A 21,399-nucleotide genomic window follows, 5' to 3' on the forward strand; every position below is an offset into this window, starting at 1 on the left:
ATGATTAATATTTGGCTGACAAGACCATATTAAACTTTGTCCTCCTTGGTAAAGCTTATAAATGGTAGGTTTCCATTTTCAATTCAAATGATAGAAGAATTTTTTTGATTCCTCACAYTTACTTTTAACCTCAAAAACACTTGGCTTAGAAAAAGACTAAGAAAATAGCAAATCTGCATAGGCAAAATATTTTGCAAATGAAATAGTGCAAATGCACAATGTCCCAGCAGCAGTGCTCACAGAGAGAGAACAGCAGCAGTCACCTCCTAGGAATGAACACATTAATCTCAGGAGCAAAAATCATAGAGTAGACATTGAAGCAGACACCTAAACAGTGATTCATTACATAATTTATCTCAATTAATGTACTGAGACAATGGACTGATTATCTTACTAACATCAGCTTGTTATACTCACCACCACGTGCAGAGGAGTAATCAGCCTCCCTCATGAAATAGTACCTAATGTCCTCCTTAGTCAGTATTTGACTCATGAAAGGAAGAAACCCTCAAGAGGGAAAGTGGTTAATTGATTAGAGCAAAGGGAGCAAGAACTCAGAACTCCTTAGTCCAGCCTCTGGCTTTAACATGACTGACTGAAGCCCCRGGAAAGATTTAAAATGCTGTGTGCTTCTGTTCATTAAAGTGAGAGAAAATGTTATCTGTCTCACAAGCAAAGCTGTGTGAGTCTTTATTAAACACAGAGTGCCTTGCAGTCCTTGCGTAGGTGGCTTCTGAGAAGGTTCCTCACAGCCCAGCTGCAAGGGTCCAAAATTTCTGTAGAAGCAGCTTTCTGGTGACACCTTCAGACCATAAAAAAAACTCTTATAAAGCCATCTATCAAACCTCAAAGTCAGTCTCCCTGTGTATTTTATTTCTTGTCAAAGGAGGTGTCTTCGCTGCTTCTTTCCATTTTCTACCTCCCAGTCTCCTTCCCCTTCCTCATCTGTCTTGCCTTCCTTACATGGGAGATATTTCTCTTTTACGTGGGAGTAAGAGTTTGTCATAGCCTAAAACAGTACRGCATCTGGTTCTGAGTGCTGCATGGAGCATGCCCCAAGAACATGTTTACCAGGATAGTGCAGGCAGACTTCATTTGCCCTGCTTATGATGTAGGTTACCTTCAAGGAAAACAGCTGGCAAATGCATAGGCAATTGACATTTCTGTGAWTAAATTCATAAAATTCTGGACAAAAGTTTGAAAGCAAACAATTATCTGCCATCTTATTTCTTATGAAATTTATAGAGTTGGCATATAGTCAATGAGGACTTACCCCTCCTCTGCTACATGGTGGCCTGAACTTGCTGCTTCTGTGAACATGATTTTGTGAAGGAGCTGACATAGGGAAGGTAGTGGTACACAAGCTTCCATTGCCTGTAYAATAGCTGGCAGAGAGGTGTGAGTTTCACAGGGGAAAGAATAGAAGACTGGAAGTCTGCTGTCTTCAAAACCAAGTGTCTGGAATGTCTCTCCTGGAGCCCCAATTACAAAATAGGTTTCTGCCACTCAGGAGATTTCTAATGAGCTGGAATCATATTCAAGCTTTTTCAGTAAATAATCCTAAGGGTAACTTCAATTTCATTTCATTTATTCCTGTGCTTACACATTAAACAGGAAGCTGATTGTAGTTTTCTAAAACTCATTAACATAATTATGGGAATCAACCTTTTTTTTTATTTGCCAGCTCTGTGGTTTAAAGTTAGCCCCAGCTGGAGGTGACTGATATTTTAAAGCCAATACTTGTTTCCTCAAAATAAAGAGTGGGGCTGGGGAAAGGACGGGGAGCTGGGGTAAAAAGAGCAAGCAACTTGTTGGCCAAATGGGTTGCAATGTGTTGTGGATTACATTTGTGAGTGTGACTTTGTTGCTTCAGTATTGGCCTATTTTTTTTTCTCAGCTTTATTGTCATGAAATCCAGGTGAAAATTTGTAGAAAGGTTTTTGGATTGATCTGCTGATTTCTAGAATCTTCCCTAAGTTGTTATGTGCAGGAGACATAATTGACTCAATTGTAAACTATGATACTATTATTGACTTGGAGTTGTATCTTGTTCCAAAAATATTATCCTGCTATTTTCCTGCCAAAAAAAACTGTGTAGGTAAAGACTGCAGGGAAGCTAATTTGTGTCAGGATTGACTAGCTCTACAGGGAATGGAAATGAGATACGCTGCTCCGATGCTGTGCATTGCTCCATGCTGTGTGCTTGTGTGCTTCCATTGTGACTTATTTTAGTTAATTTTTGATTATAATAATCTTCTTTSTAGCCAGGAATAAATTTCATTCCCTACCACACAAAAACCAAGGTGGCAGAAAAATTGAAATGGAGATGTTAGCAGGTAATCCACAGGAATGGTCCACAGAGAGCTCCTATTTCCTGGATAGGCCTGAAATGAAGGTGCTCTTTATTCAAGGTTATTTTTAAAAGAAACAAGGCAGTTTAAGTTTGTCTGCATTTAGCAGCCTGCTTTGAAGGGGGTGAGCCTCTGTGTGGTCAGTCCTGAGCAACAGGCTTTGCCTATGCACATAGGTATTGACCATCCTAGCTTAGGCAAAACCTTGAATTTCCCTTCTGACACCAATGTGACCAAAATGTATGATGTGGATAACATAAGCATGGAAGGTAATGAATTCCTGTGAGATGGTAATGTCTTTAACAGAGGAACATTTCAGGAGGGAGCAGGGTCATTGCAGATAGTTGATAGCTTTTGCAGGAGCTGGTGTTGTTAAAGCAAACACCTCACATTTCCTTGGAAAAGCAGCTTCACACTTGAAGCCATGCTTTGTGTCGGGATTAATTATGGGTCCAGCAATCCTGAGCACTTTCAGAGACTCCTGTATAATTTTCCAGAGGAAAGGAAGTGTTCCACATGCGGCAAGGGTAGGACAACTGGCAAATCCCCAGCATGGCAAAACTAAAGTAAGGGCCACCATTTCCTGAGTCACGATCCATTGCCCTGGAAAACAGGTGRTGCTGTATTCTTGGTGTTTCTGACCAAATTTATTGGCTTTTTTGAGACACTTTWAAATCATAATCTGTTTTACATTCTAAAACTGTATTGTCCTCTTAGTGGGACAAAATCTGATTTGTTAATATATTTATATTTACTACCAAAATGTTAGCACAATACAAGTGTCTTTGGGAAGCTCTTTTATGAGGATTTCTCTATTCTTGCTTTAAAAAAATCATTAGTTTAAGAATTAAATATATATATACACTTTATATTTGCTCGGGACTCTCCTACACGCTTTTTGTTTGTTTTGTATTAATATGCTCTTTATAGAAGATATTCAAGAAGCAAATTCAATGCTGGCTATATTYTTGTGCTGTTCTATATTTGTATGAAGTCTATTCAATGGGCTATGTTAAACTTGATCTAAACGTAAATGCAAGATTCTTGACAGAAATTTTGCAAGCTGTTAATGCTCTACATCATCTTCTTTTGACTTACAGCATGCTAGATTACTGCTTCAGAAAGTGAAAACATGTTCTTCTCTGCATATAGCAAGAAGCTCTGTGTCTAGCTTATTTTTCCTATATTGGTTTTCTAGTGTTCTGTGAAACGTCTTCAGGGCACCAGTATCCTCACAATGGAAAGAACATTCTATTATTTGCCAGATGTTTCTATGATATCCTGTCACTGGGGTCTTTGTACCTTCTGAGAAACATTTGGTGTTAGCTACCACTGGAGACAAGTTTCTCATCTAAAAGGAGAAAAAGGCCAATATTTACTATATGTACGTTTCTCCTTTAATAATCACAAAATGTCACAGGGTTCTAGGTCAGCCATAGTATTGAGGAGGAGTCGTCACACTTCCCTTTAAAGTAAGCACTTAAAAACCTTAAAAGCTAGGTTTTATTAGGACATACAGTAATAAATTGAAATAAAGCAATTTTTTAAATAGAGAAAGCTCAAATTTACTGACTGACACTGTTTAACAAAAGACTGACAGGCAAATGTGATGACAGGAAGATCCTACCTTCTAGTATTACTTTTAGTTGAGCATGCTTTGACAGCGAGCTGGGCTGCCAGAACACAGACAGATCCTTCTGGGTTTCTTGGCAAACACGCCTTGCCCTGAGGGGTGCTCTGCATGCAGTTCCCTCTTGGACAGAARCTTAGTGCTGTGCTGCTCATCTTTCCTCTGCCACCCAGAAGCTTTTCACAGCTGGGCAGGAATGGTCTCTCTGCACTGTAGTGAGCATGTCCTGCCTGCCCTRCTTGTATTGAAACTGGCAAATGGTGAGCTGCTGCCTGACCTTTGCAGAAAACACAAATGCAGAACAAACTGGAAACCAGCCAGCTAAGCAATTTGACCATCACTTACTTGGGAGTAGAAGACCTCACATGGTTAACTGCTCCGAGTTTTCTTGAAGTCTGCTCTTTAGCAATAAACAGACTTTTGGTTTGAGTAGGAAAATTGCATTTTCTTGCCTCTCTAATCAGAGACAAGGCAACTGCAGCCAAGAGCCATCCATTTTCAAAGGCTGCCCTTCCATGCTTGACTTAATTGCCATTTTGTGATTGTGAATGGTACCAAAGAAACAAAAAATTTCTGTGAGGATTGTGTTCCCYACACATCCCCTTGCACCAAAAAGTACCTGTTGTCACCCTTCACAAAATATTGGCAAAGCCTTTAGAAAGGCAGCAATTTTCCCCGTGTAGTTTTGCAGGGGAGGATCTAGGAGAGTGGGGCACAGTTGGCCAGGCAGAGTTGTGCTTTTGATTGTCACTGCAGATTTGAAGAAGAAACAACAGTGCTAGGGATGAGTGAGATCTGGGATGAGTAAATGCATGGTGAGCCTGCCAGGGGATTTTGCAACTTGGTATGTGACAGCAATGAATTTTCAAGATACATTGCGTACTTGTGTTATGTAGGTGTAGGGCTTAGCAGTTCTTCTGATAGGTACYAAAGCTGTATAAACCTTCTCATATAAAGCCTCTGCCTACAAATGTTTGCTGACATGGGTATTCATGGCAGAAAGCTTAGCTGTACTGTGTTTGCTTGTTCTTGTTGTTTATCTGGTGAAGCCCAGAGGGAGAGTATGGATCTATTTGTATTTTTAACAGTTTGTTTCACAACAGATGACTGTACATTCAAGCATTCATTTCTTCTACTGTAGTGCAAGCAAATATAGTTTGACCTTGTGTGCATAAATCACACTACGTTTGGATGTGAGGCTTAAGTCCAGAGAGTAAAAATAGTGTGGTTCCAAGCCACTTTGGTTCCAGAAAAATAAGGATCATGTCCTGTGTTAGACCTTGTGGCTGGATAAACAGATGAGGCTCTTACTAGATGTTTACTTCTCTGCCAGTCAAGAAAAGCGATCAATATAAACTGGTGATTAAGAGTGCTAGAGTTTCAGGGCAAGATGCTGTAAAAATGTTTTTTGTTTGTTACTTGTTACTTCATTTGGGGTAGTAAGCTGCCTTTTGCAAAGACGGCAATCCATTTTATGTAATGCTACTTGAAAAACAAGACTTGGTTCACACTAAGTTTCTAAAATAAAAAAAAAAAAGAAATGATACAGTGGGGCTTTTCTTACTCTTTCAATATAAAATTGGCAACAACTGCTTTTGACCTCTTGAAATTAGTTTTTCAAAGAGGTGAGGTTTGCCTGACAGTCTGACCTGAAGCATCAGGGTGACAATTGCCCTCCTTGTGCACCTGCCTACGCACATACACACAAAAGACCTTTGTAGTAAGAGCTCTAACTAGTGCATCTTCTCTAGATACTCAAAACAGTAGATGGGAAAAATGCACATGTGAGTAGGCTGGCAATGGGAGGTGAACTAAATAGATCTAGTTTTGAAACTAAACAGGATTGATGTGGTTTAGCCACTTTGTATTAATACTATTCCTCCTGGGGTAATCTACCAGGTGGTTATTGGAACCTGTCCTATGTAAATCCCAGATAGGTTGTATATTTTGTCTTCCTATATGTGAGATAAGTATTTTGATGTAACTGATGCTAAAGCTGAGTGTGTCTCAAAATCTGGGTTCATAAATACCTACCTACATGGGTGCTGAGACTTTGACATCCTGACTGAGGGCTAGGCCTTGTGTGTCACTTGTAACTGTGCTTTTTGTCTTGGACTTCTAGCAAAATAAGGCTTATGCAACCACTGGGAGTAGGCGCCAGTTTACATTCTGCCATCTCCAGCAACTTTTSTGCYAGTTGAGAGGCTTCAGCAAAATYTCATCAGGATTTGATAGTCCTGCYTGCAGCCCTGAAGTCCCCTTTGCAYAGGAGCTACTGCAAAATGGTAGCTGGCCCATTTTTTGAACCATATGTAGCTCCTGGCCAGCCAGCTGGCCGAGAGAGCTGGTTTCAGGTTAAGCATAGCGCAAGCTGTTTAGTGCCCTGCTAGAGGAGTAGGCAATGGGCTCTGGAGAGAGGGAGAGAATATGAAGAATTTGGGAGGGTAGTGTCCTGGTGACAGGGTACCTGAGGGAAGCAAGTGCAGTATTGCTGTGGACAAACAATTGAGTTTGCAAAAGTGCTTCAGTATAGCTTAATTTTAAAATCTATCAAGCACATGAGTTAACTGTTTGGGAGACCAAGCGTTGCTATCTCTGATAGAAGTAGAAATGGAGTTGTACCAAATTTCCTGAAACCTGCTCCTTGGKAGCAGACTTGGAGAACCTGCTGCCTGGTCCAACTCCAGGCTGARAAAAGCAGGAGATAGATGTTCGGAAAGTGTCCGTGCTCAGGCTCCAAGCTGGGCTGCAAACACTCAGCACTCTTAACAAGCTATGTGCTCAGTGTGATGCAGAGAGTCATTTTAATAAAAATAAATAAATAAATAAAAGGCTGAGCGGATGATTGTAAATTTTTGAAAATATTGGTGCTACAGTAGGTTTCCAAAGCTGTTCTTGGAAGTGGAATGGTTTTGATTAAACTGTTATCTGGAAGAGCTCCCCCTTCCTAACTGGAATCTCRTAAAAGTCAGAGGAAAGGAAGCATCATATGCTAGCCAACTGCTAATGGTTGGAGAAGTAGGTTTCTAGTCATCCTCCCTGTTTTTTAGAGGGTCATATTAGTAAACCAGAATTCCATTTAGGCGGGTGATCAGGTCATCGAAACCTGGATTTACTTCTGTAAAAGAAGTGGTATGCTGTTGATGCAAAGAACTTGGCCAAACTCTCACTGTCTTGCTGGTTCAAAAGTTTACCTCAGAACAGACACTTTAAGCAGTGGTTTGTACCTACTTTAGCACAATTAATGGGAGCACACTGGGTCTCTCAGCTCTTGCATATTTTTTTATACCCTTTTTGGAATAAAATAGTTTGATTTCACCTTGATAAGATACGGAAAAATAATATATCCTCTTGAAAATTAACTTTGAGAGAAAATGAGGAAAAAATCCTTTTCCAGACAGCTGCTGGTCTTAAATCACCTGTTATTGCTACAAGCTCTAGAATATGGAATGGCRTACATGTGAGAGCATGAGATGGTGYTTATGARTAATGCTGATGACTAATGCTCCATTGCCTGAACCAATATCTTGATAACACAGCCTCTGTGATAATCAGTGCATAGACTATGGTGGCAATCCTTGTCATGTTAATCTGTGATTTAGTTACTCTGATCTAGTTACATCTTATATTTCATTTCTCTATTATAGGTTTATTGCATATAAAAATTTGAAAGTGGATGGTAGACATCAGTTACTCTCATTTCAGCATCCCAGTGTGCTCCCAGAAAGGTTTAAGTGTCAGTGAGATGTATGTCCAAACAGTAAAAAGAAGCCTGYCCTTAATGCAGATGCAGCATTGGCTTGTAACCGTGCTGCTGTAATGTGTTAAGCATCTTTGTCTTGGCCTGACTTGAGAATTGAGGAGGACTGTGTTGAAGAAATTTGCCATGACGTATTTTGCCACTGCAAATTGTTTTTGTATGTCTCATGTAGGACTGGGCCAAGGCCATGCTTGTCGTTGCTAGACTTAACCAGAACATTTCAGAGAATAATACCAGACTGGTTTGCTGTAAATACTTGCAAGCTTGAARGTATTTTACAGAATATATTTTTTAAAATGTTGCAACAATATCTTTGGATTTAATGTAATTCTTATGAAATAGCAAAAAGTTCTCATGTATCCAACATCTTAGAGAAAGGAGGTCAGACCAAATTGAAATCTTTTGCTCAGAATTTTACTCCTGGCTTATAAATTCAAAAACAACAAGCAAACAGCTAAAAAGCAAGTTGTAAGGAGAGGAATATTCAGAAGGAGCAGACTACTTCTAAAAGCTGCAAGAACATCAGCCCCAAGGCATGGTTTGGGGAGCAAAATGGTTTAATTTTGAACCTACTGGAATATGGATCCAATTAGAATGGAGATCCAGTGTGCTTTTCCACACAGGAATGTCCACATACTGAGCCGACTAACCATGGAAGTGAGGGTGGATGATTGAGGCTAGCTTCTTTGTTGTAGGGGAGCATTTTAAAAGCAAAGAATATCCCACTTAGGAGATGAGTCTGATTTTCAAGCATGCCAAAGTATCTCTGTCCTTTGCTTCTGGTRTTAAACCAAAATGTGGAGAAAGACCAGCAATCACAGGGGACAATATGGGGACGGGAGAAGAAACGTCATCTGCTCTATTCCAATAAGATGTGGATTTGGGGGTTCATCAAAATAAGCTAGTTGCTTACATTTATAATGACTATAAGCAGACTGTGCGTTAGGAGAATAGGAGAAAGATGAGTTCTGGGGTTTTTTTTTGAGTTTGAGTGGAATAATTGCTTTGGCTCCAGGAGGACCAGAGGCATTCAGGAAGTCACCCTGAAAATCACAGCAGGGGCAGCCTTTGCTTAGTCTTCATAAAAGTGACACTGAAAGCTAGCCCTTTTTAAAGTAAAWTTTTAACTGAAGTCTTCCCTTGGCCCCTACTTTGTGAGAACAGAGATCTGTTTTAATGTGCTCACTGCTATACCATGTAGACTTTGTGTTTAATTTATGAGTACTAAGGACCACTTTGTCTTTCTCTTTCTAGAAATGCAGGTCCCCTCCATGTCTTTGCTCCAGTCSCTCCAGTAGCTTATTCTGCCTAATTATAATGAGTGTCGGAGCATGAGCAGGTGTAAGTGCTGCAAGGTGCCATGCTATCCATTTTCCCACCCAGAAGCTGCCTCTCTCATGTCATTAAGTCTTCCACAAGGCTTGTTTTGCCACTTGCCGTGTGTTTTTTCAAGACACACTCATTTTTTTTCCTTTGTCAGCCTTTCAAATCAATTGTATTACAAGTTTACAAGAAATACAGTTTTCACTAATCCTCGAAAAGTATTGTTGAGCTGTTTGGCAATTTGTAGGTTCTTCAGCATTTTACCTTATACTTTTTTTGGTATAGTGCATCTTGCTGCCAAAGACAGCTGCTTATACCTCAATATATACTTTCTTGGTATATCTTGCTTGTATTTGGGGCAGTTTTCTAGTTTTGCCACAACTCAGTCTGGCAGCTATGCATGTTCTAACAGCAGGGCCAGCACTGCATGATTAAGAACAGTAGCAGATTCTAAATAAGTCAATATTGCTACTTGAATCCAAATACTTTTTTATTTTTCCCAATAAGCTAATGATTGGTGGCTGATACCTGAAAGAGTCCAATGTAGTTGTTGTTCATCTTTCCTCTAACTGTGAAAGGGAACATCCATYCAATTTTGAATAGGAGTTCATGAATATAGAACTTGTTTGGTATAGAACTAGGTCAGAGAAAATAAGAATCACCTCTTTATTGTCCTAAATTCAAAGCAGATTTTGGCTTTTTGGAATTATGCAAGTATGCTTTGTTTGCTTATTCTTGGCATATTTATTGTATGCTGGGGCAAAAAAATCCCTCTCAAACCAAACAACTTTCTTCTAAATTAAGAAACTTTCCTCGTCTTGGTAAACAAGCCATCATTCTTTAGCTTGCTGCATTTAATATTTCTGTCATGTAGAAAGGGTTTTCACAGCAAACAAATGTTCTTTATTTACAAATAAGCCAATGTTTTATTCTGAAATAAACCTCGTAAAAACACAGCTAGCATGTGGATATACCAGCATTTATTGTTGCCTTTGCTTCTGAGAAGGCCTTCCAGACTACATAAAATTTTAAGAAATCCATTATCCTTTTGCAGTTATGAGGAAAAACATAAAAGATGAGGCTTAATGGTGGGAAGTCTATTCTATTTGGGGCCTGACCTGCTAGAAAGCAGTTCTGCAGAGAAGGACCTGGAAGTCTTAGTGGACTACAAGATGAACATGAGCCAGCAATGTGCCAAAAATGCCAATGGTCTCCTCATCTGCATTATGAAGAACATTGCAACAGGTCAGAGGAGGTGATCTTTCCCCTTGACTCAGCCCTGGTGAGCTGACACCTGGAACACTGGGTCCAGTTCTGGTCCTGGGTACAGGGAAAGGTGTATGGTCCTGACTTATATATCCAAGAGAACTTAGACTTACATTTCTAGACATAGGGTTAGAAGTTAGCCAAGTAGACTAGGTTAACTTGCTATCCCTCTAAGTATGTAACTACTGCATGAATACTTCAGTTGCTCTCCCYAGCTGCCAGCTTGCCCTGGCTAATCTCTGTAAACTTCAATTTCTTCTGCTAAATCAACAATGACTGAATTTAGGCTAATATATTCTTGTCCCCTGATAATGCTAAGGAAGCTGGCAGCTCTTTCACAGCTAAGCTCTAGTAATTTTCACAGCTTGGATGTTCATTTCTCTAACTTGTGTGTATCTGATTCAGCAGGTAGATTGGAGTGTGTTTCATCCCCTCAGAAAAGAAAAAAAAATAGGCAAAAGAATTCCTGTTCTGCCCAGTAGTTCTGTAATAAATGCCCCTTTGCCCTGGTTCAAAGAGTCAAATAAATGCTTCTCTAGTAGCTGATCTGGACTGAGCTCCTCTCCTTTTCCAAGTGCTCCACTTGATATGGAATATGATACAACTGTGGGAACAGCTTCCTGTCCTTGCTCCAAGACATGTTTAGCCAGTGAGATGAAGCAGAGCAAATACCTAAGGAGAAGCTGAGACATTGCCAGCTAGTAATTATAACTGCTCAGGGAGCTTTGACTCCAGGGTTCCCATTCTTGTTCCATATCTGGCAAAGCTGGGATTTGGCCCTAAATATTTCCCCTGAAGTGGCTTTGGCTGTTGACTTTGGTCTGAAGAGGATAGCTCTACTGGAGCTCTTTTAGGTTTTTTGCAAGAGAAGAGATCCACCTGTGCAGGTGCCTCCCTAGGAGACAGTCCAGAGCTTCGAGGAGACAAGCATTTCCATCTAGCACAAGGTTAATTTTTCACTTATTTTCCACTTAATTTTCCAAGAACTCTTTTTCTCTCCTAGCCTTTTTAGTAGCTAATTTAGTCATCCACTCTTCTGCATGCTGGTTTCTTCTTGCAATACTTTAAAAAAGGATCTCCTTTGTCTCTGCAATAATTAATGAAGTGTTTGCATTTCTCACTAATTCCAAATGGACTTGGCCTAGAGTCAAGAACCTGTCCTATTAACTTGTTCTTTGAAGACTTTTATACAAAATGTGAATATTCTCACCTCAAGTGCAGCTAGAGGTATAAACAGATTAGAGATCAATGGGCTGTTGACATAAATGGAATTTTAAAAGTATCAACAAGACGCAGGAGTGGAATTTAATGTGATGTTTTTCAGTTTGTGTACAAGTTTGCTTGAGTTTCTTGCTCTAAAATCAAAGTATAAGCCCCACTGGCTATTGTAATCTTAATGCTGTTTCTGTTAATCTTGAGAGCATTTTACTTTGTATGCACCTCGGTAAGGCAGGATTGAGATTGCCATTTTACCATTTAGGTGAGAAAGAGGCACAGAGGAATTGAGCATCATCTGAGATCACAAAATGTCTGCTGAAATGAAATCTTTAGCTAGTACCTTAATCTCTAACCTGCATTTCAAGAGTAAGATAACCACTGATGTTTGGGGAAAGAGCAATAAAGGAATGCTTAAGCAAAGCAAATCCTACATTTTTCATGTGTCTCAGCTTGGAGGCCCCAGAGAATGTGCTCTTCAGAAAACTATGTGCTTCAGACTTCTTAGCCATATACATAGTCACATGAACACAATTGTTTAAATGCCAAATAAAAATTCATGACAAGACTCAAAGCTCCTCATTTATGGTCCCACTGTAATCCCAGCTCCATTCGTGAGCAATTTCCGTGACTTCACTGCTCAGAAAATTAAGCTCCAGATGCCTTTCTGGGAGAAAGGGGTCCCAAGTTGTGTCAGGAGCACTGTGTGTAGGTGGTGGCTGTGGTGGAGGAAGCTATCCCAGCTTGAAGAGCCCCGGGGACAGGCGGAGGAAGTGACTGATGGGATAGTTTCACAGAGGCAAAAGAATTGGCTGTAGCTCTGCAAATATGATTTGGCCTAGGGCCATGTAGAAGCCCAGAATGACCTTAAATAGTAGTCTAGCTTGTACTAGCATGTGCTGCCTGTACTACAGCTGGAGACATCTCGGTTTGCTGATTCACTGGCTGCTCGAGTGAGGGCTGGCATTGCCACAGCCTGCTCAGGGTGGAAGATGAATGCTGCGTTACTCATCACAGCTCGGGGTGGGATGTTGCAAGGTACTTGTAGTCTGTAGTTATATGTCCTAATGTCCTGCATTAGAGCAAGGAGTCTATGTTTTTTGGCCAATGACTGTGACCTTTGTAAAAAAAAGTAGACTCAAACACAGAAGGTCTGGCTCTGAATGTTCTGTTTGTGCAGGATCTACAGTGTGGATGCTGTTTTGCCATTTTRAATGATTTTTCCATTAATAAACATACATTTGGATTTCAGTAAATTTTAGATGTATTCTTACAGATGAGCACGAAATGATATTCAATAATGATGTTTAAAAAAATGCTTAAGTATTTTGCTAATTCAAGGCCCACACCGGTATTAGCTGTTGCAAATCTCCCATTCTGAATCTGCCTGGCTCACAAGACAGATGATTAATCACTGATGTTCTTTCTTTGCACTTTTATGAATTCAGTTCAAAATGGAAGCTATTTGATTGTTTTATGTATTTATAGCAAGTCACTACCCCATATAAACAACAAATATCATTTCGTGCTCATCTGTAAGAATACATCTAAAATTTACTGAAATCCAAATGTATGTGCTTATGTGTTTTACTGAATAAGGTAAAAGGTTGAATTAGGATTGTACATTAAATCTGTAGTCAAGTTAAGTCTTGTATGATGCTATGAATCATCCTAATTTAGTATAAATTCCAAATCTTTCATAGCTGGATGGATTCATTTAGGCTTACCTGCTTTCCATGAGCAATTTTTATCAAAATACATCTTTTTGTGCTCTCCTAGCATTCTACCAGAATTTGCTTGGATGAAGTAATGTGGAAGCATAAATTCCATCAGAAGAGCAAACACTGGCTCTAACCTTTACAGCTGGGATCTGGGAGCTCTGCTCTGGGAATCTAGGAGGACAGCGAGAAGCAAAGGCTCTTCTTCAGGCATGCAGGAGTGACCACATACCTGGAAACTTGATAAGCACAGTTTATTAACACTTACAAATTCTAGATGGGAATTTGTCCCTGACTATGCCTTGGGCTAGTCTTTTAAAGTGGAATCATCTGAGTCAGATACCTGCTAGGCAATTACCATAGCAATTAGAAAACAAACAGCAGTGTTAATATTACCAAGGGAGTCAAAGGAAAATGAGGACCTTGGAGGATATTTAAGGTTACGCCGACATGGTCTTTTGCATGCTTGTTTGCCACACACTATAGTGACCAAAATCTGCCTGACTGTAGGACCCTGTACCTGACTTGGTACGTACCCCATTTATGTGGAGCTCCTTAACTTGGGCAAGAGACTATACTAGCAACAGCTATGCCATGCTAGGTTTAAAAGTGACTTGTAGCTATCTGTATTTGAACACAGATAGAACAAACTCCTGTCTGCCTGTGTATATTATACTGTGTAGATATATCCAGATTGAATGAAGAGCAGAATGTTATGGCCTGTCAGTGGATTTTCTGTTTCCAAGTTGTTCAGGTGTCCATGTTGTTAAGTGCTATTCAGCCTGCAGGCTGGACAGAGTATCTTCCTATGTGTGTGTATGTGTACATATATATATATATGCACACATATATATATACAAGTGCCTCAGAAAAAAAAGCATGTTTGCAGCTGAATGAGCTGCATGAAATTATCATTTCTGTGATTCCATAAAAGGGGAAAGCAGTAAACTGTCCTAAATGAATATTCAACTTGGTCTGAGGGAAAGAAAAGGCCACRGACATCCATATACATCACTCAGAGATATCTGCTTCAAAGCAGATTCTTGGAGTCATTATTGGAAAGCAGTGATGTCTTGACATGACAATGTGCAGAGCGCATCCTGTTGCGATAGYATTAGCAGTCACCTCTAGCTGCAGCCCTTCCCTGGAGCTCAGGCTCCATGCACAGACCAGCTGAACTCTGTCYCACAATTGAGGGGGGAATACTAGGCACTTGGACCAGCTTCCCTGCTCTAATCTGGAACAATCAACGAGTTCATGGTTCAGGAATGTTCCAAAGAAACCACAACAAGAGGGATATGAGCAAACACAGACATGGAAAGTCTATGTGCTACAGACCCAACTTGCCTGAAGAGGAGGGAAAAAAGATGCTGGAGGGGGTAGATGACCTAAGGCAGGAAAACTCGGGGGTTTCTGACTCATCTTCGCCAAGGACTCTGAAAGCTAACACAACGTGTTGTTTCATACAGAGTGCACGGGATCTCCTGTTGACACTTCGGTAATAGGATCAGGGCTCTTCCTCCTTTTCTATCTTTTGCCCCAGAATTTGCCAGCTGTGCTCAGGGTGACATGTATGTGCGTGCAGAGCTGTAAGAACTTTGGAGCTGCAGCCAGTGGAAAAACACTGATTAAAGAAGTGTCTCTCAGACACTGATGAAATCCAAAGGTATGTGGGAATGGATTGTATGCCACAGAAGCACAATTTTGCAAAGAATGGGCCTTTAGTGTGTGATTAAGGATTTGCTCTGATAAAACTATTGCATATAAATATGATCTTTTTTGTGATGATGTTTCTTTTTCATCCCTCTTTCAAAACAGATGGGTTATTTTGCATATGAGAAGATTTAGGCTCTGAAAAATGATTAGTAAAAGAATGTTCCTGGTTTTACAGATGCTGAATGTGTTTATGATTTTTCACTTACTCCAAGGTGTGAGGTGTTTTTTTTTTTTTTTTCTCCCTCCCCCGAATGACCTCTGGTTTGGATGCTCAAAGCTTATAACTTGAAGAAAACAGATTTTCAAAAGATGAGTATTCTGGCTTCTCCCAGGTAAAATACACCTGCTGAAATGCAGATATGCAAGTATATGTAGGCRAAAAGGATGCTACCAGTCTTTATAAACAAAATCAGATGTGTCTGTACACAATGGGAGCACTATAACTTCTCCAGTATATTAATAGATAGAGTACAGACCAGTAGCAGAAGGCAACCTGTAATAGAAGTTTAAAAGAAGACACCTTTTACTATTATTGTCTCACTTAGTCTTTGATTTCTTCAGTCAGATATTCCTAATGAAAAAGTATAACATAGGATCAAACAACTCAGAGTTAATGATTGCAAACAGTAATTTTGATAAGACAAATATGCATTTTTAAAGAACTAAGRTTGTTAACAATTGCAAAAATTGATATGAAAGTATTCTCTTTTTCAGAGTSGGATAGGGATACCTGTAAAGGACGTTTTTGCAGCTAGGTTATGGGAAAGATGCTCAAGGACCAAACACTTGGGATTTGGGTTATAAAATGACAATGTTCCATTTCATGCACAGTTTTGTTTACATGACAGCTATTAACAGGGGATGTCCCAGCTTTGCCATTTTTTTTTTCCATGCCCTCTCCTGCCCTGGCATACTGAGCAAGCCTGTTTGCTTCCAGCAGCAACTCTCCATCAGCAAAACTKCTCAGAGACTGATAACCCTGCTGACTTCTTCTCTATAAAAGCAAACATGTGGGAGGTTGTTGCTCTCACTAAAGAAGTCACATTGTCTAGCTTTACAATTTCACATGGSTATATATCTAAGTACTGATGTCCTAAAGGCCTGATTCTTCTGAGGAAAGGCATACTGCACATACTTGATTGTCTGAGTCATAATTCTGGTTCAAGGACTTCAGCTTTTCAGTTTTATTTATTCACCATGGGAAACCTACAGTACAAATACACTGAATGAAAGCCTGGCTTCACTTAAGTCAAGGACAAAAATTCTCATTGACTTCTGTAGGCAGAGAATTTCCCTCCTTTGCTTTTTGTTGTACTTTACTGTTCCTGGCTTTGGGTCTAAACGACATTTGAAAGGGCTCTGTTACCCGGGGTGATGATGAATTTTAGTGTCACTTACAAACATGGCTTCTGTGTACGAGAAGCAGCTGTTTCTGTCCTGAAGAGCTTGTCACTTGTGAAGGAAGCCAGCTTTTGAGGAGAATGTGGTGCAGGTTTATCCACAGCAATACATATGCAGATCTTTGGCCTCTCTGAAGCCTCCTTATGCTGGTCAGGGGGTGGTGATACTGAACATGGCACTCCTAGGTGCCAAGTAGTTTGTAGCCACACACAAAAAATGTGTATAACGTGAGATCTTACAGCAAATTGAGCTGTCCCTGCCTGTCCCCTAATGAGAGGCTGTATCAGAGCACTGAAAGAACCATCCAAATCTGGGATGCTAAATGTGCCTCGTGGTGGTGAAGCTGCCTAGCATAAAGTGGAGCAGCACTGGCATTTCTCTAGTTTGTGCTGGGGTACCCAGTCCTGCCACTGCTCCACAGAAAGGAAGAGGAATTATTTTAAATCGTACTGGTGTTAGGGAGTAGGTCTCGGCTCTAGCCTCCTTATTAAAACATTGCAAGGTTCAATATCTTCTTGTCTGATTCACTGAGTACAAATTACTTGGTAAAGAGCTTTTAAATGAATGCATGCATTTWAATATAAAACTTGAAGAAAAACAGGAATATGTAAAAGTGCTTAGCATCTGAGCTGCAAAGTCCGTTGGTTAAAAAATAATAATACTGACAGCTCCCCAGGGCACAATTAATCATTTGATTGACAACAAAGGCTCACAGACAGACACAAAAGTGGGACAGGAAAGCAAGAGAAAAGAAATGCTCCTTTGTCTTGAGGTTGAACTTATTGCCCTTGCTGGATACAAACAGTCATCTGGGCAAAGAAACCCACTGGCCCACTTGGCATCATGCAGCTCCTGGCATGTGCTAAACAGGTCAGTAGGTGGTCTGGCATAGAGCTCTCTTAGACGTGCTTTCTCACAAGGCTCTTTGCTTTGCAAGGCAAAAAAAAAAAAACAAAGTTCCTCGGAGAGAGATCTTTTCTGCAAGGTTCATAAGATGTTTCCTAGTATTAAAATAGAGACCTGTTTTAAATATACATCTATATTATTTAGAAGCAGGCAAATTTCGTAAGGCTCTACAAAGAATTTTACTGGCATAAGTGTCAGTAATTACAGACTCTGTTTGAGGTGCCCAAGTTCTGATAAAGACTCTCTTTTATTGCATTTTTGGTATCTAGACTGTAGTTTTCTGTTTCTTGTCTTTAWTGTTTCCCATTAGATATCTCTTTCTTAAAGGGTTGCAGTAACTCAGTTGGTTTCCCAGTATGACACACAGTCATGCCACAAAATCTGGTCAGACTGTTCCAGACATTGCTGAAACCATCTTCAGATACCCTTGGAGACTACAGGAGTTCCACCAGCAAACAAATATTTAAGTTAACAGGTTTTTTTTTTTTTTTTTCCTAGATGTTTCCACGTCCTTTGGTCTGGATTGGCCTCCTGAACTGTAAGATGTTTCTTTCTTCTTCCCGTTTCTGTCTCCTTCATGGTGAATTCTGTAATGTCAGTGACATTTTTGCATGACTGGCTTTTGTAAAAGGAGATAACACATTTGCTCTCTTAAGAATCTGTTCGTGAGAAGAAAAAAAAWATGTCTTCCAAACAATTGTTAAGAGTTTCTAAGCCTTGAGTATCACACAAAATGAACTTAATCCTCTTCTCTGAAAACATTGTATTGCCTTGATCTTTTTCAACAGGACTTTTAAGTCGTTACTACAACATTTGTAGCAATCATGCCCTGTGTCATTGCAGTGTACCACAAATGACATGCAGAGAGCTGTCAGAGAGTAACAATAATAAATCAAGGATGAAATGACTTAAGTCCTGAATGTGAAGTAGTGCCATAATTCCAGATTGTTCATTGGGTTTTATCTTTGTGTGTTTCTACYCTGCTTTGAGACTGAATTACATCATGGATTTGGATTGGGGAATTTGCTATGTAGAGCAAAAAAATGGAAAAAAAAAGAATAATAAAAAAGAAACTCTAGTGTAGCTAGAGTTTGATGCTCACATAAGCATTTAACAAAAGTAGTCTTGCAGTGTGACTTAGAGTACAGCTGCAGAGCCAGCACAGAATAAGGGGAAATCTGTTATTTTATTGCTGCTGGAGCAGAGCAGAGAGCAAGCTGTCTCAAGATTTGCCTGTAAAGGATATTTACAGCCAGGTAAATTCATTCTCTTGGTTCTTTACAGCAAATGCCTCCCATAGACATTCTTTGGAGTACCTTCATGTAGTTTTAGCTCATCTGWTTCCAAACAGTATCAAGGTAAGCCTGGACCAACAGGAGCAGACAACCATGAACTTGCACAGTGTGAGCTCAAAGATGGCCAGATGTGCAGCAACTGCAATTGAGGAACTACATGTCTGTGTTAAAAAGACATTCAAATTACTGGTYGTGCTGAGAGGGATATATCAGCTCAGATTTAGTGCTGATCTGTCATAGCTACAAATTTGCTGGCCTATGACCAGCCAACACAGACTGCAGGTGGGGTAGATGTGAATTGCTTGCATTTTTCGCTATACCCTTAGTTCAAGCATTTACCATGTGAGAATAAAAGTATTTTAAAGAGSTCACAGTAGCTTCTGCAGACCATTTCCTTCCAAAGGCCTAAGGTCCCTTCTCTTCCTGTGCTCTAAATTAGTAGTAACTCACTTCCAAACTCTGTCTAAACCCTTCTCCTCCCCATCCTGTATTACCCACTCACAAAGAGGAGTAATTGAGAAGTCTCTTCTCTCCTTGGCACAAGTGTTAACATAAACATGATCTTTCTTCCAGTTAGACRTAGGGCATATAGACCTAGCTAAGCAATTCTTGTCAGTGGGTTTATTTGCAGTGTTAGGTACTGTTTGGAGGAGTTAGARGTATTTGTTACTAGTTTACCAAACACTCAAGCTATTCACCATGTTACCCWGGGGACTTCTTGGGAATGCCTTATTTGATGCAAAACTTAAAGTCCTTTTATTAGGGAAAGGCTAAAAATAATGTTGCTTGGTTTAACTTTGAAACACATCAGCTGTGCTGTAAGATAAAGCATTGCAAACTTCCTCCTCTCTTTTTTTATTTATTTTTAGTGTGGTTTCATAGGAAAATGAGATTTATACAACTTAAGTGTCTCTGAGTCTATCAATCTGTCCAGTCTGCCTAGCATTTCTCCTGTGCTCTGGATGCCTTTACGTTGAACATTGACTCTAATCAGATGTTTTAGAGGGGTCAAATCTTAATGTTTGTAAATCTGTTCAGATTCATGGACTCAGTGGCTATGCAGAGCAGAGAAGCCAAATTTATATTCCCACTAATGGAAAGYAGGAAGAATTCACCTATTACATACTCATCTTTGTATCAGTAAGCTTGCCAGTCACATGCATGTCCTGTGCTGTAGGAACTGAACAGCATGTCTATTGTGTGGTGGGGTAGGGATACAGACAGTGATATAGGGATGGAGACAGGGATAGAAATAGTGGGATAGGGAACAGGAGAGGGTAAATTTGGGGGCAAAGGACAAAAACACACAGGAATTCAGTCTGTTCCATTGCTTTGGGAACAACTTGTTTTGTAAACAGTGCAATTGTGATTTGGCTATATAGATTTGGGATGATAATGTATAATACTGGGTAAAGATATAGAACTTGATTCTCATTTAAATGAAGCCTGTTTATACCATATTTGTGGCATAAAAACACCTTAGTAAAGACATAAATTCCACTCTCCCTCCAGGGCTGATAACTCAAGCAGGCATTAGTTGAGTGAGAATTTTCTCTTTAGTTTATAAAGTGATATTTTAATATCCTTCCTGTGCAAGGGAACAGATTCACTGATATAACTTATTAATCTATTCTTGCATACAAAGAGAAAATAGAAGCATCACCTTATTCAGGAGAGCTGCTTTTGTAATTCTGGTGTAAAAAAAAACCTGTTTTCATCATGTGAATTGGGGCCATGGTGTACTGGGGGATGCTTTTCTCCTCTGTAGTAGCAATGCACATTTCTTAGGACTTTTGAGAGGATTGGGTTTTATCTGGGTATGCATTTTGTGGCAGCAGTTTGCGACTTTAAATCTGAGCATTTCTCTGATGAGCACCCAGTAAAGATAAGGATGCATCTGGAAATTAAATGTTTGTCCAAAGAGTCAGAAAGCTTCACAAAAGCTTCCTCCTGTTTCCGTGCATGCACTATATATTGCATAACAAGCCACTGTTATTCTTATATGGAATAAAATGCTATTTCTTTCTCCTGTATCTTTGATCTAAACTTTGTATCTTTAAAGTACCCACCCACTTGCACTCTAAATGTGGCATTCCCGATGTTTTCCCCACAGAAAAATATTTCAATCAGAGAAAAGAGTCCTCTGAAATTGTCACTTTTTTTGCAGATATGGACTCCCAGGGTGATAGCCCTGCTGAATACTTCAACCTGTGCTCTACAGCTCTTTGGTTTAGGGAAAACAGTTTTCCCATGTGAATCGCCTCCCTTTGGCAGTGGTGCCTGGTGACACGTATTGTTGTTGGAGTACATGTCCTCAGAAGGGGGTGCCATTGGCGATGGCTGAAGCTGAATCCACAAGTGACCTCTGTGCATGCAATATTACAGATCATCAGTTGTAGCTCACTGAGGTTATTTTGCTGCCCTCGCTTCCCCAGTGGAAGATGCATGAGATGTGAGGATGCTTTCCTTAGGGCAAGGAGATGCAGGCCTTTTGTCACTTCTGGAACAGCCAACAATAGCAGAGGCACATGCTTATTCTATTAATGTTGCTGGATGAAGTGGGAGGAGAGCTAGTCCTTGCAAGAAAGTTGCAAATAAAGTGATTGTCACGTCCATCATAGGATTTGCAGTGAGCTTGAATATCCTGGAAGAAGTCAGGACTTGTGCAGAAAATTAAGAGTATTACTGTTTTTCAGATATACCTGTTTGATGCAATACCTAAGCACCACTGTATGAGACATATGACTTGATTCCAGAGAGGAATCAAGGAGAGCAGTTCCTCCCTTCCCTTAGAAACTGCTAATCAACACTTCAGAGA

The 21,399-nt window shown here is 40.0% G+C and overlaps 1 protein-coding gene across 1 annotated transcript in view; it reads left to right on the top strand.

Annotated features, from left to right (window-relative positions):
- The first annotated feature begins 17,792 nt into the window (after positions 1–17,792).
- The window catches only part of TNC (tenascin C), a 92,882-nt gene continuing 89,275 nt past the window's right edge, over positions 17,793–21,399 (top strand). Inside the window, exon 1 of the mRNA XM_026049239.1 lies at positions 17,793–17,824. The gene's annotated coding sequence lies outside the window, so the exon portion shown is untranslated. The remainder of the gene's footprint in view (positions 17,825–21,399) is intronic.

The sequence above is a fragment of the Nothoprocta perdicaria genome, unplaced genomic scaffold (genome assembly GCF_003342845.1).
Source record: "Nothoprocta perdicaria isolate Ctin4 unplaced genomic scaffold, notPer1 scaffold_6, whole genome shotgun sequence".
NCBI classification, from domain to species: domain Eukaryota; kingdom Metazoa; phylum Chordata; class Aves; order Tinamiformes; family Tinamidae; genus Nothoprocta; species Nothoprocta perdicaria.